This window comes from Stenella coeruleoalba (genome assembly GCF_951394435.1).
Source record: "Stenella coeruleoalba genome assembly, chromosome: 7".
NCBI classification, from domain to species: domain Eukaryota; kingdom Metazoa; phylum Chordata; class Mammalia; order Artiodactyla; family Delphinidae; genus Stenella; species Stenella coeruleoalba.
In genome coordinates this window covers 86,701,841-86,718,541 of record NC_137153.1, presented here as the reverse complement: position 1 = coordinate 86,718,541, position 16,701 = coordinate 86,701,841, and the positions used below count along the sequence as shown (strand labels likewise).

The following is a 16,701-nucleotide window of genomic DNA, read 5'->3' as shown; positions in this document are numbered from 1 at the left end:
ATGCAACAAGAAAAAACAAATCTTGAAGAATTTGAGAATTTGGATGTTAAAAGTCAGAGAGAGAAGATTAAAATATGACTCCATGGTTTTGAGTCTGAATGAAAGTGCCAAGTTGGTACCATTAAAAGAAATGGGGAAGTCAAGAGGTAAAAGAACCAAACTAAATTTTATGTATTGAGTTGGAGGTGAGGAAATATCTAATAGACAGTTGAAGATATGGCCTTAGAACTAGGAAGAAAGATCAGGCTAGATCTTTCTAGATAATAGATCTTGGATCTATTATCCAAGGAATTAGCTACACACAAGTCGGAATGGAAGGTCTGAGAGTGAATGACATTCTGAAAGGTCAAGCACGTAGAGAACCGGGGCAGAGGTGTAATCGCAAGGGAGTACCCACGTTTCGGGACAGGAAGCAGGGTAAGGAAGAAAAACAGAAATGTTCTGAAAGGTTGAATTAGATTCACTCCATAGTAGGGGCATGAAAGCCACGAGAAGAGGGAGGTTGAAGCCTTATATTCATGCTTAGGATTTACGGGTGCTCATCACGTGCATTTGGGTGTGCCTTAAGCCTTCACACTGGTGTGAAGAAGCCCACTGCAGTATTCCAAAGCAATGCTCGCTTGGGCCCCCACCTTCAGCCTTAGGTGGATGCTGACTACTAACTGTGGGCTATTCCTCAGCTCCAGGAGTTCTGGACGAGTACCTTGGCTGGTTCCTCAGCCTTTGTCGAGCAATCATAAAATTTCTCCAAAGGCTTGTTGCTAGTATCATGTGCAGTTAATCTTAGCCAGATCCTATAAAGTCCCAAAGAACGTACTTCCCACCTAGCTCTTTAATGAGCAGTTATTTAAGAATGTAGTTTTGTTGACCCAACTGGTTTTTGTTTTTGTTTTTGTTTTTGTTTTTTTTTGCGGTACGCAGGCCTCTCACTGTTGTGGCCTCTCCCGTTGCGGAGCACAGGCTCCGGACACGCAGGTTCAGCGGCCATGGCTCACGGGCCCAGCCACTCCACGGCATGTGGGATCTTCCCGGACCGGGGCAAGAACCTATGTCCCCTGCATCGGCAGGCAGACTCTCAACCACTGCGCCACCAGGGAAGCCCCGACCCAACTTTTTATAACAGAGTCAAAGTTAAAGGCAAACTAGTTTTTAGCACTTTACCAGTTCAGCTGGAATAGCTGTGCCAGTTAAACTTTCTGAACCCCTATTAGTCAGGGATGACTTAGTTCTCTCTGTCTTACCTTATTTCCCTAGCAGACAGATAAGAAATAAAATTATTTATTGGTTTAAAATGTGATTCTTTCATAGCCCATAAAAATACATTTAAAAATTGTCCAATGAAGGGCAGTATTTCACAGAAAAAAACACATAGTCATTGAATTTTTTTGTAGTTTTCTTCTATAATTGGGAGAGCTAGCACAGGCATGTCTCACCATCACAGGAGCTCTAAAAAGCTGATTGGCTGACATGATTAGTAATTGGGAATATGAATTGTGATATATGATCCCGAAATACAAATTTCAAAAAGGCTTCTCTTCTTGTCATGAGTATCTTAATCAGGACGTTTGTAAGCATATCTTTCAATCTCATGCTCTTACAAACCTGAAGTTGACCCATACAGTTTAGATTGTTACTGAATTATTTTCACTTAGTGTAAACTTAATCCTCACATGCCTTTCCCAAGAGGAACAGAAGTGCTTTCCCCTCTGTGTAGTGAAGCCTCATCAGTTTAACAGGAGCAATTCTCTCTCTTGTGGGGAAGTGCCCATATGACTTGGCTAGGCTGTAAAACGTCTGGCTTATGCAGTCATATCTGGTGTGTAAGATGTGCCTTACCTCTTTATATGCTCAAGAGACTGGCCGTTAAACATGTTGTGGCTGGAGAGTCCGAACCGACAGCCAGGAGCCCGCACGCACCTCGCACCCTGAGACGGCGACGCGCCTCGCACCCTGAGACGGCGACGCGCCCCGCACCGCTCCGGGACGACCGGTCACTGGGTCACGCGCCCCGGCCCCGCCTCTGCCGCTGCTGTGGACCGCGGCCGTGGCGCCAGGGGGAGGCCGCCGGCGAGGAGGCGGCTCCCGCTGGGGCCTCAGTGTGCTAGGCGTCCCCGCCCAGCGTGGGCTCGGTGCAGGAGCTGGCTCAGCGCGCCGCGGTGGTGATGGAGGGAAATGCGCACCCGCCGCGGCGGCAGCAGGGGGGCACTCGACAGGAAGGGGGCGGCGGGCGAGGCAGGGGCGCGGGGAGGCGAGCGGCAGCCGCCAGCCGTGGGCCCGGGACCGTGCCCTCCTTGCCCACGGGCCCCGCGCCCAGCGCCGCCGAGGCCGGAGATGAGGCGCCCTATCTGGTGAAGGTGCACCAGGAGTGGGCGGTGAAAGCCGGGAGCTTGAAGAAGAACTCGCTGCTCAGCGTGCGCCTGGGTCCACCCCGGGTTCCCCTCCTGCGGGCGGCTCAAGGAGGACCGCAGGTATATCTTCTTCATGGAGCCCGATGCCAACAGCAGCGGCCGCCTTCCGAGCATCCTTCCCCCCTCTCGAGACGGGCCGGAACCTCAAGAAGGAGGTCTGCCAGGTGCTGTGCAAGCGGTGCGCCTTGCCTCCCCGTTTGGAAGAGATGAAAAGTCAGGAGTCTGCAGCAGATTCGAAACTAGTGTTTCGGTGAGAGACCAGTTCTGAATACTCCTCTCTCAAATTCAAATGGTTCAAGAATGGGAATGAATTAAACCCAAAGAACGAACCACAAAACATCAAGATACAAAAAAGGCCAGAGAAGTGAGAACTTCGCATTAACAAAGCATCACTGGCTGATTCTGGAGAATGTATGTGCAAAGTGATCAGCAAATTAGGAAATGACAGTGCCTCTGCCAATATCACCATTGTGGACTCAAATGAGATCATCGCTGGCATGTCTCAGCTTCAACTGAGACAACGTGTGTGTCCTCAGAGTCTCCCATTAGAATATCAGTATCAACAGAAGGAGCAAATACTTCTTCATCCACATCTACATCTACCACTGGGACAAGCCATCTTGTCAAGCGTGCCAGAAGGAGAAAACTTTCTGTGTGAATTTAGGCAAGTGCTTCATGGTGAAAGACATTTCAAACCCCTCAAGATACTTGTGCAAGTGCCCAAATGAGTTTACTGGTGATCCCTGCCAAAACTACGTAATGGCCAGCTTCTACAGTACGTCCACTCCCTTCCTGTCTCTGCCTGAATAGGAGCATGCCCAGTCGGTGCTGCTTTCTTGTTGCTGCATCTTCTCTCAGATTTCACCTAGAGCTAGATGTGTTTTACCAGGTCTAACATTGACCTCCTCCGCCTGTTGCATGAGAACATTAACAAAAGCAATTGTATTACTTCCTCTGTTCATGCCTAGTTGGCTCTGAGATACTCATAGGTGTGCGAGGCTCCGATGTTCCTGAAATTTATCTTGAATAATGTGATACAAAATGATCGTCTATATCATACAGTACAATGATAATAAAGGCATTTAAAAGTCTCACTTTTATTGATAAAATAAAATCATTCCACTGGACAGTCCATCTTCTTTATAAAATGACCCCATCCTGAAAAGGATGTTTGCTAAGTTGTAACCAGTACACACTTGAAATGATGGTAAGTTCATTTCAGTTCATTTCAGTGTTATTTCTAACAAATAAGCAGAATAAAAAGAAAAAAATAAAAATGTTGTGGCTGAGATATAGAGTGGGCGAGGGGAACAGCTAAGGGAAGGATATTTATTAAACTGAAATATCCAGCTTAATATGGTGATTAATTACTCAGTTTTTTCCATCTATTGATTTCTTCATCATATGGGCTAAGAACAGGAATAGCAAGTTCATGGCACCATCCCTGCCTCTCTTCCACACACACCCCCGCCCCCACCAAAAAAAAAAAAAAAAAAAAGCCCGCATGGCAGACACCACAATACTCTTTTCCATTGAACTCAGCCTCAGAGTCATTTTCCATGGTTCTCCAGGCAGCCACTACCAGTTGGTTCCAGTGGGGAACTGAAATTATGAGGTTGGGGATTCTTTGTGGCTTACAGTTTTGGTGTTAGTATCTTCTGATTACAAGGAACAGGGAACCTTAAGAAAAAGAGGATTTATTTTAAGGATACACATAGTTTGGAGTCAGAGAGTTGTTCAGGATCCAAGGCAAGTCAGAGACTGGATTCTCACCCTATGGTCCACCTGCTCAACCTCTCATAACGTATCTGTGTCTCTGTTTTTAATGTGCCCTCATTTCCCAACTGGCCAATCCTCTTTGTATTCCACAGTCTAAATGCTTCAGAGAGCTAATTTAACATGCTTGGTTAATTACCATTGTGTCTATTACTAAGCGTAGCCTTGGTGCCAGGTTTTGTCATGGGTCATGAATAGGCAGCCCTTGGGTAGGCAGCCCATGGATACTGGTAATGCTTTCTTTATCTTAGTGGTAGTTATCCAGGTGTGTTCACTTCATGAAAATTCAAAATTCAACACATGCTTCTTATGTGCAAGTTTCTTTGCTATATTTTAATAAGTTTATTTTTCTAAAAATAGTTGTGGCAAACTGATCTCATTTTCTTTTTTGAAGGCTTTATCAAACTAGTACATCAGGAGGATGTCATAGACATATATGTTCATCTTAAAGAAGACATCTTTTAAAATTTCCTAAGACCGTATGTGCAGTTCAGAGAGATGTGGGCTGGATAGTAGAAGAGTTATGTGAATTCTTAACTAGTGGAACAACTTATCCAAAAATTGACAATCAAGATCAACCTGAAGATAGGTTTCTGTCATAATGTGTGAGGGTTCTGTTTAGTATAGAGAGGAAATACAGGCTAAGCATGTGGGATCAAGGGCTGGGCTCTTCTGCTTAATAGCTGTTTGACCTTAGGGAATTTTCTTTCCGTGCCTCAGTTTTTCTATCAATAAAATGGGAGTGATAGAGTCTGCATCTTAAGATGGCTTAGAGTACTGAGTGAACACAGTGTTCAGAAAAGTAGGCCACTAATATGCAGGGAGAATTTGTAGAGTGGCAGAGTACTTTATAATTAAATCACCAAGTTAAAGAGCAAGACAAGTCCCTGTTAGAAGAAATGTCCCCAGAGTGGCCAGATGAACATCTATCAGGGATGCTGTAAGGAGGTCCCTTCCTTTAATGAGAAGGTTGGATTAGATGATCTCTCAAGGTCTAGGATTCTTTGTCAGTTTAATTGTTCCCTAAATACTTGAAGTTATAATTCTGCTTATGGAGTAATTCTATAGAATTACTTGCCAAGAGGAGATGGGGTCACCCATAACAAAATGGGCATGCTTTGGAAACATCTGAGGACTTGGAAAGCCAGTAGCTCATCTTTCCAATGTTGGGTGAAAACATGAGAAAGATACATAGCCACAACCTAGAGAAAAACACCGACCTGTAAAACTGAAGAAAGAAGAAAGAAACAGAGATTTGGCTGCTTCGTTTGGTCTTTAAAACGAACACCTGCCTTTACACATCATCTGAAATATACATTAGGCCCAATAGGAATATACACCTTCAGTAATCTGCCAACAATATCAAGGTAACTTCCTTGCTTTGTTTGCAAGAAGTTGTTTGCTAATTTTTTTAAAATCTGATTTTATTATACTACAAAGCCATCAGTACTTTTTTTGCAGCCTGTACAGCCCTCAGATTAAAGCCAAAGGCAATCAAACCAAATGAACAAAACTTAATGACTTGAGGAGTGGCCAAGATGGTGGAGCAGAAAGACCGTGAGCTCACCTCCTCCCAGAGGCACACCAAAATTGTAACTATTTATAGACAAAGTATCCATGAGAGCAACCTGAAGACTAGCAAAAAAGGTCTTTTAAGAGCTGACAGTTACAAAGAAGGAACCACAATGAGAAGGGGAGAAGGGACAGAGATGCAATTAGTCAAGACTCATGCCCACCAGGTAGGTGACACGTGAATGGGAGGATAATTACAATTGCAGAAGTTCTCCCGCAAAAGCAAGGGGTCCAAGCCCCACACTGGGCTTCCCATCCCAGGGATCCTGCACTGGGGAGACAAGCCCCTGGAACATTTGGCTTTGAAGGCCAGTGTAGGGAGACCCAGAGGTCTGTGGGAAATAGAGACCCCACTCTTAAATGGCACACACAAAATTTCACACACTCCAAGACCCAGGGAAGAAGCGGTAATTTGAAAGGAGGCTGGATCAAACCCACTTGCTGACCTTGGAGAGCCTCCTGAAGAGGCAGGAGGCAACTGAAATTCACCCTGGGGACATAGATGCCAGCAGCCGCCATTTTTGGGAGTTCAACCCACCATGAGGACACTGGCACTGGTAAGCACCACTGGAATCCTCCCTCTAGCTTATTAGTGCTGGAACCTACCTGCCTACCAGCCAGTCAGCATCCTCCTAGGAGGCCCCAGGCCAGGTGTCCCAAATGGGCAGGGACACGACCTCACCCACCAGCAGAAAGGACCCCCTGAGGCCCCAGCCCTGCCCCAGGACACACCCTCACCTACCAGATGGCCCAGGACCCAGCCCCACCCAACTAGTGGGCCTACACCAGCTCTGGAACCTCCAGCCCCTCAGTCAGAGACCCCAGGACCCAGGTCCACCAGTGGGCTGACACTAGCCTTGGGAAGAGGCCTCACCCACCAGTGGGGGGACACCAACCCCATGAACACCAAGACCCTCCAGCCAGCTGTGTCAGGACCCGGTGCATTCACCAGCAAGCTAACACCAACTCCAGGAGCACCAGGGCCCTGGCCCTGCTCACCTGCGGGCCAGCACCAAATCTGCAACCCCTGGCCCCCACAGCCAGAGACCCCAGGACCCATCTCCACCCATTAGTGGGCTAGCAGTAGCCCCAGGACCTGGCCTTGCCCACTAGTGGATGGGCATCAGCCCTGGGACCCCCCTGGGCCCAAACCCCACCCACCAGTGGGCTGACCAAACCCCAGGACCACACAGACCCACTGCCAGCCATGTCAAGACCACACCCACCCATTAGCAGGCCAGCGTCACTCCAGGATGCCCTGGGTCCTGGCCCTGACCAATGGGAGGACAAAAGCAGCTCCAGGACACTTTGGGCCCCTCAGCCATCCATGTTAGGATCCGGCCCCACCAAACAGTGAGCCATCACCAGCGCTGGGTCACCTGGGACCCTCAGCCAGCCATATCAAGAAGCAGCCCCACCCACCAGCGTCCCACACCAGCCCCAGGACACTTCTGGGCCATGGCCCCGCCCATCAGTAGGCCAACACTAGCTCCGGGACCCCCAGCCCAGCATTCAGCCACTCTGGGACCGAGCTCCACCCACCAATGGGCTAGCACTATCCCTGGGACCCCCAGGCGGGATCTGTAGACAGTTGCCTCGTGACCTGGGCCTGCCCACTGGTGAGCTGGCACCAGGACCAGGACACCCCTCGCTGTGCAGTCAGCCATGCCAAGACCCAGACTGAACAAAACAGAGCCTTACAACCAACTGGAATGACAACCAGCAACACCTACCAGCATGTCCACAGTAGTCAGCCAACCACAACAGAAGGTCCTAAGCAGCCCACATAAGAGGGCACCCCTAAAGCAAGTAGCTCTGGTAACCACAGGAGAGTGTGCTGCCAGGCCCCATAGGACGTGTCCTGCATAAGGTCACTTCTCCAAGATTGGGAAACATAACCAACCAACTAAATACATAGAAATAAAAACAGGAAATTAGACAAAATGAGGCAACAGAGAAATATATTCCAAATAAAGGAAAAGAAAAAACCTCCAAAGAACTAAGTGAAGTGCAGATAAGCAAATCTACTTGATAGAGAGTTCAAGGCAATGATCATAAAGATGCTCAAAGAAGAGCCTCCTTCTGTCTCTCTCATCCTGTAAGACCCTTGAAACATCCTGCAGGTGGCTCCTATCTTGTGGGAAAGTTATTCACAGAAAATCATATCACCTTGTAAGGCCCTCCTCTGGTCTCAGGGAAGGTATAAAGGAAAGCAGGAGGGGCCGGACAGAGGGGTCAATGGTTGCCTGGAGAGGTGGCTCTTGACAGAACCACAGGTGGGGAGGAAGCTGTGCTAATTAACTGGATCTGGCTCTACAGCTTCCTTGGTCTCCTAAGCCCAGGATGATACCTGCCTCCCTCAGTGTGCTCTGGCTAAGCTTAGAAATGCTTCCTTAGGAGGAGACTGAATAAATTTGAGTTTTGAAGTCAGAGGCCCCAGATCTGAATACCAGTTAAGCCACTTCCTGGCTGGGTGATTCTACCAAGTTAACTTATCCTCTCTGAGTTTCAGTTTTCCCATCTGAAAATGTGTGTAAAATCAGAACCTCTCTCTGTGGATTTTTGGTGAGGATTAAATGAAAAAGTTCTGAGAACTGTGAAAATATAAAATGAGTACTAAATAAATATCATTAGTTGCTGTGGGGGAAAAAAAGATGCTCGAAGAACTTGGGAGAAGAATGAATGAAAAGAGAGAGAAGTTAGAAGTTTTTAACAAAGAGTTAAAAAATATAAAGAAGAACCAAACAGAAGTGAATAATTCAATAACTGAAATTAAAAATATACTAGAAGGAATCAACAGTAGATTAGATAATATAGAGGAACAGATCAGTGATTTGGAAGATAGAGTAATTACTGTCTGAAATTACTGAAACTGAACTGAAAAAAATAATAAAAAGAAATGAGGACAGTTTAAGAAACCTCTGGGACAACATCAAGCATACTAACATTCACATAATAGGGGTTCCAGAAGGAGAAGAGAGAGAGAAGGGGGCAGAGAAATATTTGAAGACATAATAGCTGAAAACGTCCCTTCCTGGGAAAGGGAAAAAGACATCCAGATCCAGGAAGCACAGTGAGTCTCAACATGATCGACTGAAAGAGAACCACACCAAGACACATTGTAATTAAAATGGTGAAAATTAAAGATAAATAGAAAATATTAAAAGCAGCAAGGGAAAAGCAGCAAGTTACATACAAAGGAACTCCTGTAAGGCTATCAGCTGGCTTTTCAGCAGAAACTCTGCAGGCCAGAAGGGAGTGACACAATATATTTAAAATGATGAAAAGGAAAAACCTACAACCAAGAATACTCCACCCAGCAAGACTCTCATTCAGATTTGATGGAGAGATCAAAAGTTTTACGGATAAGCAAAAGTTAAAAGAGTTTGGCATCACCAAACCAGTGTTACAAGAAATGTTAAAGGGACTTCTCTGAGCAAAAAAAGAGAAGGCCACAACTAGGAACATGAAAATTACAAAATGAAAAAGCTCATCAGTAAAGGCAAATAACTACTTTAAATATAATTGGACTAAATGCTCCAATCAAAGACATAGAACGGCTACAAAAACAAGACCCACATATATGCTGCCTACAAAAGACTCAGTTAAGATCTAAAGACACACACAGACTGAAAGTGAGGGGATGGAAAAAGGTATTTTATACAAATAGAAACAAAAATAAAGCCGAGGTAGCAATGTTTATATCAGACCAAATAGACCTTAAAACAAATATCGTAACAAGAGACAAAGAAAGACATTATATAATGATCAAGAGATCAATCCAACGAGAAGATATAACAATTGGAAATATATATGGACTCAGCACAGGAGCATGTATTTACTTATTTTAAAATTTATTTATTTATTATTTTATTTATTTTTGGCTGTGTTGGGTCTTCATTGCTGCACATGGGCTTTCTCTAGTTGCAGTGAGTGGGGGCTACTCTTCATTGCTGTGCACAGGCTTCTCATTGTGGGGGCTTCTCTTGTTGCAGAGCATGGGCTGTAGGCGCGTGGGCTTCAGTTGTTGTGGCACATGGGCTCAGTAGTTGTGGCTAGTCGGCTCTAGAGCACAGGCTCAGGAGTTGTGGCACATGGGCTTAGTTGCTCCGTGGCATGTGGGATCTTCCCAGACCAGGGCTTGAACCCATGTCCCCTGCACTGGTAGGCAGATTCTTAACCACTGTGCCAACAGGGAAGTCCCAGCAGAGGAGAATTTAAATACAAAGAGCAAATATTAATAGACATAAAGGGAGAAATTGACAGTAAAACAATAATAGGGGACTTTAACAACCCACAGATAGCAATGGACAGCTCTTCCAGGGAGAAAATCAATAAGGAAACACTGGCCTTAAACAACACATTAGATTAGGTGGACTTAATAGATATACATAGAACATTTCATCCAAAAGCTGCAGAATACATATTCTTTTCAAGTGCACATGTAATGTTCTCCAGGGTAGATCATATGCTAGGCCACAAAACAAGTCTCAGTAAGTTTAAGAAGATTGAAGTTATATCAAGCCTCTTTCTGATCACAAACCTATGAGACTAGAAATCAACTGTAAGAAAATAAGTACAAAAAACACAAACACATGGAGGCTAAACAAATACTACTAAACAACGAATGGCTCACTGAAGAAATTGAAGAAATAACAAAAAAAATCTGGAGAAAAATGAAAAGACAATGACCCAAAATCTACAAGATGCAGCAAAAGCATTTCTAAGAGGGAAGGTTATGCTGATAAAAGCTTACCTCAGGAAACAAGAAAAATCTCAAATAAACAACCTAAACTTAGACCTAAATGAACTAAAGATCAAACAACACCCAAAGTTAGTAGAAGGAAAGAGATCATAAGGATTTAAGCAGAAATAAATGAAATACAGACTAAAAAACAATAGAAAATATTAATAAAAACTAAGAGCTCATTCTTTGAAAAGAAACAAAATCAATAAACTGTTAGCTGTTTCATCAAGAAAAAAAAAAAAAAGAACCCAAGTCAATAGAATCAGAAATGAAAACAGAGAATTTACAATCAACACCATAGAAATACAAAGGATCATAAGAGATTACTATGAACAATTATATGCCAATAAAATGGACAACCTAGAAGTGTACAGTCTCCCAAGATTGAATCGGGAAGAAATAGAAAATATGAACAGACCAATTACCAGAAATGAAATTGAATCAGCAATTTAAAAAAATTCCAACAAACAAAAGTCCAGGGCCAGATGTTTTCACAGCTGAATTCTACCAAACATTTAGAGAAGAGTTAACATCTGTCCTCCCAAGCTATTTCAAAAAATTGAAGAGGAAGCAACACTCCTGAACTCATTCTGTGAGGCCAGCGTCACCCTGATACCAATACCAGACAAAGATATCACAAAAAAGAAAATTACAGGCCAATATCACTGATAAACATAGATGCAAAAATCCTCAACAAAATATCAGCAAGCCAAATATTAGCAAACCAAACCAAATTCAACAATATATTAGAAGGATTATACACCATGATCAAGTGGGATTTATCCCAGGATGGTTCAAGATCTGCAAATCAATCAATATGATACACTACATTAACAAACTGAAGAATAAAAATCATATGATTATCTCAATAGATGCAGAAAAAGCTTTTGACAAAATTCAACATCCATTTATGATAAAAAAAACTCTCCAGAAAGTGGATATAAAGGGAATCTACCTCAACATAATAAAGGCCATATATAACAAACCCACAGCTAACATCATACACGTGGTGAAAAGCTGAAAGCATTTCCTCTAAGATTGGGAACAAGAGAAGGATGCCCATTCTCACCACGTTTATTTAACATAGTATTGGAAGTTCTAGCCACATAAATCAGATAGGAAAAAGAAATAAAAGGAAGCCAAATTGGAAAGGAAGAAGTAAAACTGTCACTATTTTCAGACGACATGGTACTATACATAGAAAATCCTAAAGGCACCACCAGAAAACTACTAAAGCTCATCAATTTGAATTTGGTAAAGTTTCAGGATACAAGATTAATATACAGAAATCTGTTGCCATTCTATATGTGAACAGCAAACTATCAGAAAGAGAAATTAAGGAAAACAATCCCATTTACCATCACATCAAAAAGAATAAAATACCTAGGAATAAATCTACCTAAGTAGGTAAAAGACCTGTACTTGATAAGACACTGATGAAAGAAATTGAAGACGACACAGATGGAAAGACACACTGTGTTCATGGATTTGATTTTTTTTTTTTGGCTGTGCCACACAGCATGCAGGATCTTAGTTGCCCGACCAGGAATCGAACCTGTGCCCTCTGCAGTGGAAGCGCAGAGTCCTAACCACTGGATTGCCAGGGAATTCCCTGGAAGAATACTGTTAAAAGGACCATACTACCCAAGGCAATATATAAATTCAGTGCAAGCCCTATCAAAATACCAATGGTACTTGTCACACAACTAGAACAAAAACTTTTAAAATTTGTATGAAAACACAAAAATACAAACACAAAATAGCCAAAATAATCTTGAGAAAGAACAAAGCTGGAGGAATCATGCTCCCTGACTTCAGACTATACTACAAAGCTACAGTAATCAAAACAGTATGGTACTGGCATAAAAAAACAGACATACAGATCAATGGAACCAAAAAGACAGCCCAGAAATGAACTCATTCTTTTTTTTTAAGATTAAAAAAAAAATTATTTATTTATTTATGGCTGTGTTGGGTCTTCGTTGCTGTGCGTGGGCTCTCTCTAGTTGCAGTGAGCAGGGGCTACTCTTCATTGCAGTGTGCAGGCTTCTCATTGCGGTGGCTTCTCTTGTTGCTTCTCTTGTTGCAGAGCATGGGCTCTAGGTGCATGGGCTTCAGTAGTTGTGGCATGCAGGCTCAGTAGTTGTGGCACACAGGCTTAGCTGCTCCACGGCATGTGGGATCTTCCTGGACCAGGGCTCGAACCCACGTCCCCTGCATTGGCAGGCGGATTCTTTTTTTGTTGTTTTTTTGGTTTTTTTTGCGTTACGCGGGCCTCTCACTGTTGTGGCCTCTCCCGTTGCAGAGCACAGGCTCCGGACCCGCAGGCCCAGTGGCCATGGCTCACGGTGCCAGCTGCTCCGCGGCACGTGGGATCCTCCCGGACCGGGGCACGAACCCGTGTCCCAAACCCGTGTCCCCTGCATTGGCAGGCGGACTCTCAACCACTGTGCCACCAGGGATCCCGGCAGGCAGATTCTTAACCACTGCGCTACCAGGGAAGTCCTCAAGATTTTTTTTGATGTGGACCATTTTTAAAGTCTTTATTGAATTTGTTACAATATTGCTTCTGTTTTATGTTTTGGGTTTTTGGCCGCTAGGCATGTGAGATTTTAGCTCCCCTACCAGGATCAAACCCACATCCCCTGCACTGGAAGACAAAGACCTAACCACTGGACCGCCAGGGAAGTCCATGAACCTCTTATATGGGCAATTAGTCTATGACAAAGGAGACAAGAATATATGATGGAGAAAAACAATGTCTTCAATAAATGCTGTTGAGAAAATTGGGCAACTACATGCAGAAGAATCAAATGGGACTACTTTCTCATACCATATAAAAAATAAACTCAAAATGGATTAAAGACTTAAATGTAAGGCCTGAAACCATAAACTCCTGAAAGAAAAATAGGCAGTACTCTCTTTGACATTGGTCTTAGCAATACATTTTTTTTTCATATATCTCCAGGCAAGGGCAACAAAAGCAAAAATTTAAAAATGGAACTACATCAAACTATAAAGTTTTGCACAGTGAAGGAAACTATCAGCAAAATTAAAAGGCCATCTACTGAATGGGAGAACCTACTTGCAAATGATATATTCAATAAGGGATTAATATCCAAAATACACAAAGAACTCATACAACTCAACATCGAAGAACAAACAACCCAATTTTAAAATGGCCAGAGATCCTGGATGGACATTTTTCCAAAGAAAACATACAGATGGCCAACAGGCATGTGAAAAGGATCCTGAACTTCACTTGTCATCAGGGAAATGCAAATCAAGACCACAATGAGATATCACATCACATCTGTCAGAATGGTTATTATATAAAAGATAACAAATAACAACTGTTGGCCAGGATGTGGAGAAAAGGGAACCCTCATGCACTTTTGGTGGGAATGTAAATTGGTGCAGCCACTATGGAAAACAGTAAGGAGGTTTCTCAAAAAATTAAAAATAGAGCTACCATATGATCCAGAAATTCTACTTCTGTATATTTATCTGAAGAAAATGAAAACACTAGTTAGAAAAGCTATATGCACCCCTATATTCATTGCAACATTATTTACAATAGCCAAGATATGGAAACAACCTAAGTGCCCATCAAAAGATGAATGATTAAGAAGATGTGATACACACACACACACACACACACACACACACACACACACAGGACTATTACTCAGCCACAAAAAAAAAGAATAACATTTTACCATTTGTGACAACATGAATGGATCAGAGGGTGTTATGCTAAGTGATATAAGTCAGACAGACAAAGACAAATATTGCATAATTTCACTTATTGTAGAATCTAAAAAACAAATGAAAGTGAGCCCATGCACTCTGGAACCCATGTACCACAACTAGAGAGAAGCCTGTGTCGCAACAAAGAGCCCACCTGCCGCAACTAAAATAAAAATAAATAAATAAATAATAAAAATAAATAAATATTTTTTAAAATTTAAAAAATAAAAAACAACATTTTTCCATTTTGAAACAGCGGACTGAACATCTTTTCACACCCCAGAATCTCACTGAAAAGGCAGAAGAAGAAAAAGAAAAATACAATAGAAGATTATCCAGGAATCTAAATACCAAAAACATCCAAATAAAGGAATTTCTCTAAAAAAAACAAAAAAACAAATGAACAAACGTAACAAAACAGAAACAGAGTCATAGATACAGAGAACAAACAGGTGTTGCCAGAGCGAAGGGGGCTGGGGGAGGAGAGAAATAAGTGAGGGAAGATTAAGAGGTACAAACTTTCAGTTACAAAATAAATGAGTCATAGGTATGAAATATACAGCATGAGGAATATAGTCAATAATTAGGTAATATCTTTGTATGGTGACAGATGACAACTAGACTTATCATGGTGATCGTTTTGAAAGAAATGTATAGCAATATTGAATCACTATGTTGTATATCAGGAACTAACATAGTGTTATAATTCAATTATCCTTCAAAAACCAACCAACCAACAAACAAACTCATAGAAAAAGAGATCAAATTTATGACTACCGGTGGTGAGGGGAGGGGAAATTAAATGAAGACAGTCAAAAGGTATAAACTTCTAGTTACAGGATAAATAAGTACTAGAGATGTAATGTACAACATGATAAATAATTAACACTGTTGTATGTTATAAATGAAAGTTGTTAGAAGAGTAAGTCCTAAGAGTTCTCATCACAAGGAAAAATGTATTTTTTTCTATTTCTTTAGTTTTGCATCTATATGAGATGATGGATGTTCACTAAACCTATTGTGGTCATCATTTCATGATGTATGTAAATCAAATCATTGTATTGTACACCTTAAACTTATACAGTGCTGTATGTCAATTATAACTCAGTAAAACTCGGAAAAAGTCAGCAAATTATTATTTAAAGTAAAAATAATTAAAACTTAATGGCTTGAGATTTTTGATATGTATTCATACTGTTAACTAGCAAAGTAACAGAGATCCAGAAATGTAATATTTACCCATAGAAAAGTGATCTTAAAAAGTCAGGAGGGGGCTTCCCTGGTGGCGCAGTGGTTGAGAGTCCGCCTGCCGATGCAGGGGACACGGGCTCGTGCCCCGGTCCGGGAAAATCCCACGTTCCGCGGAGCGGCTGGGCCCGTGAGCCATGGCCGCTGAGCCTGCGCGTCCGGAGCCTGTGCTCCGCAATGGGAGAAGCCACAACAGTGAGAGGCCCGCGTACCGAAAAAAAAAAAAAAGAAGTCAGGAGAAAATGCCCCCTACAGCTCCTTGCTACAACTTCATCTCAAGAGAACATAGGAGAAAATCCTAAAAAGGGGTCACTTTATTTAGAGTTAAATGATTCTATGAACACAACCATTCAACTATATATGGAAATATAAAATTCTCAATATTGGTCAAACAAACACAAAATCTCCAAGTGGCTTAATAAGTGTACAAATTCTCAAAATTGTATTTCCTATTATTACCAGTATTTATATTTCTAGTTATTATTTTCCAACTATAATCTTAAGCATTAAATATTTTAGTTTTTTTTTTTGTTTTTTTGTTTTTTTTTCATTACGCGGGCCTCTCACTGTTGTAGCCTCTCTCATTGCGGAGCACAGGCTCCAGATGCACAGGCTCAGCGGCCATGGCTCACAGGCCCAGCCGCTCCGCCGCATGCGGGATCTTCCTGGACCGGGGCACGAACCCGTATGCCCTGCATCGGCAGGCAGACTCTCAACCACTGCGCCACCAGGGAAGCCCAAGCATTAAGTATTTTAGAAACATATTATACTTACAATATACATACAAAAAAGTGCACATATCTTAGGTGGACAATATGAATTTTTACAAACTACACATACCCATGTAATAAGCCCCTAGATAAAAACTGAACATTAACACTGTTTTGAAATTTTTTATTCACTTTCAAGAGGAAAAAATTAATGTTCTATTCTGGATACTTGGTGGCATGCCATGTAACTTTAAAAGCAACATTCCCATCTTGAACATCTTCTGGGACTTTCTATTTTTTTTTTGTTTGTTTTCACATTTATTTATTTATTTCTTCGTTTTGGTGCACAGGCGTCTCTCTAGTTGTGGCTCGCGGGCTCCAGAGCACGCGGGCTAGGTAGTAGTAGCATTTGTGCTCTCTAAATGTGTTGCGTGGGCTCTAGAGTGCGCAGGCTTAGTTGCCCCACAGCATGTGGGATCTTAGTTCCCAG

At 42.6% G+C, this 16,701-nt stretch overlaps 1 pseudogene across 1 annotated transcript; it reads left to right on the top strand.

Moving 5' to 3' along the window:
- The first annotated feature begins 311 nt into the window (after window positions 1–311).
- LOC307188909 (pro-neuregulin-2, membrane-bound isoform-like) lies at window positions 312–3,392 on the top strand (annotated as a pseudogene). The gene is made up of 2 exons: window positions 312–417; window positions 1,956–3,392. The product of its transcript is annotated as a pro-neuregulin-2, membrane-bound isoform-like (transcript).
- Window positions 3,393–16,701: the final 13,309 nt, after the last annotated feature.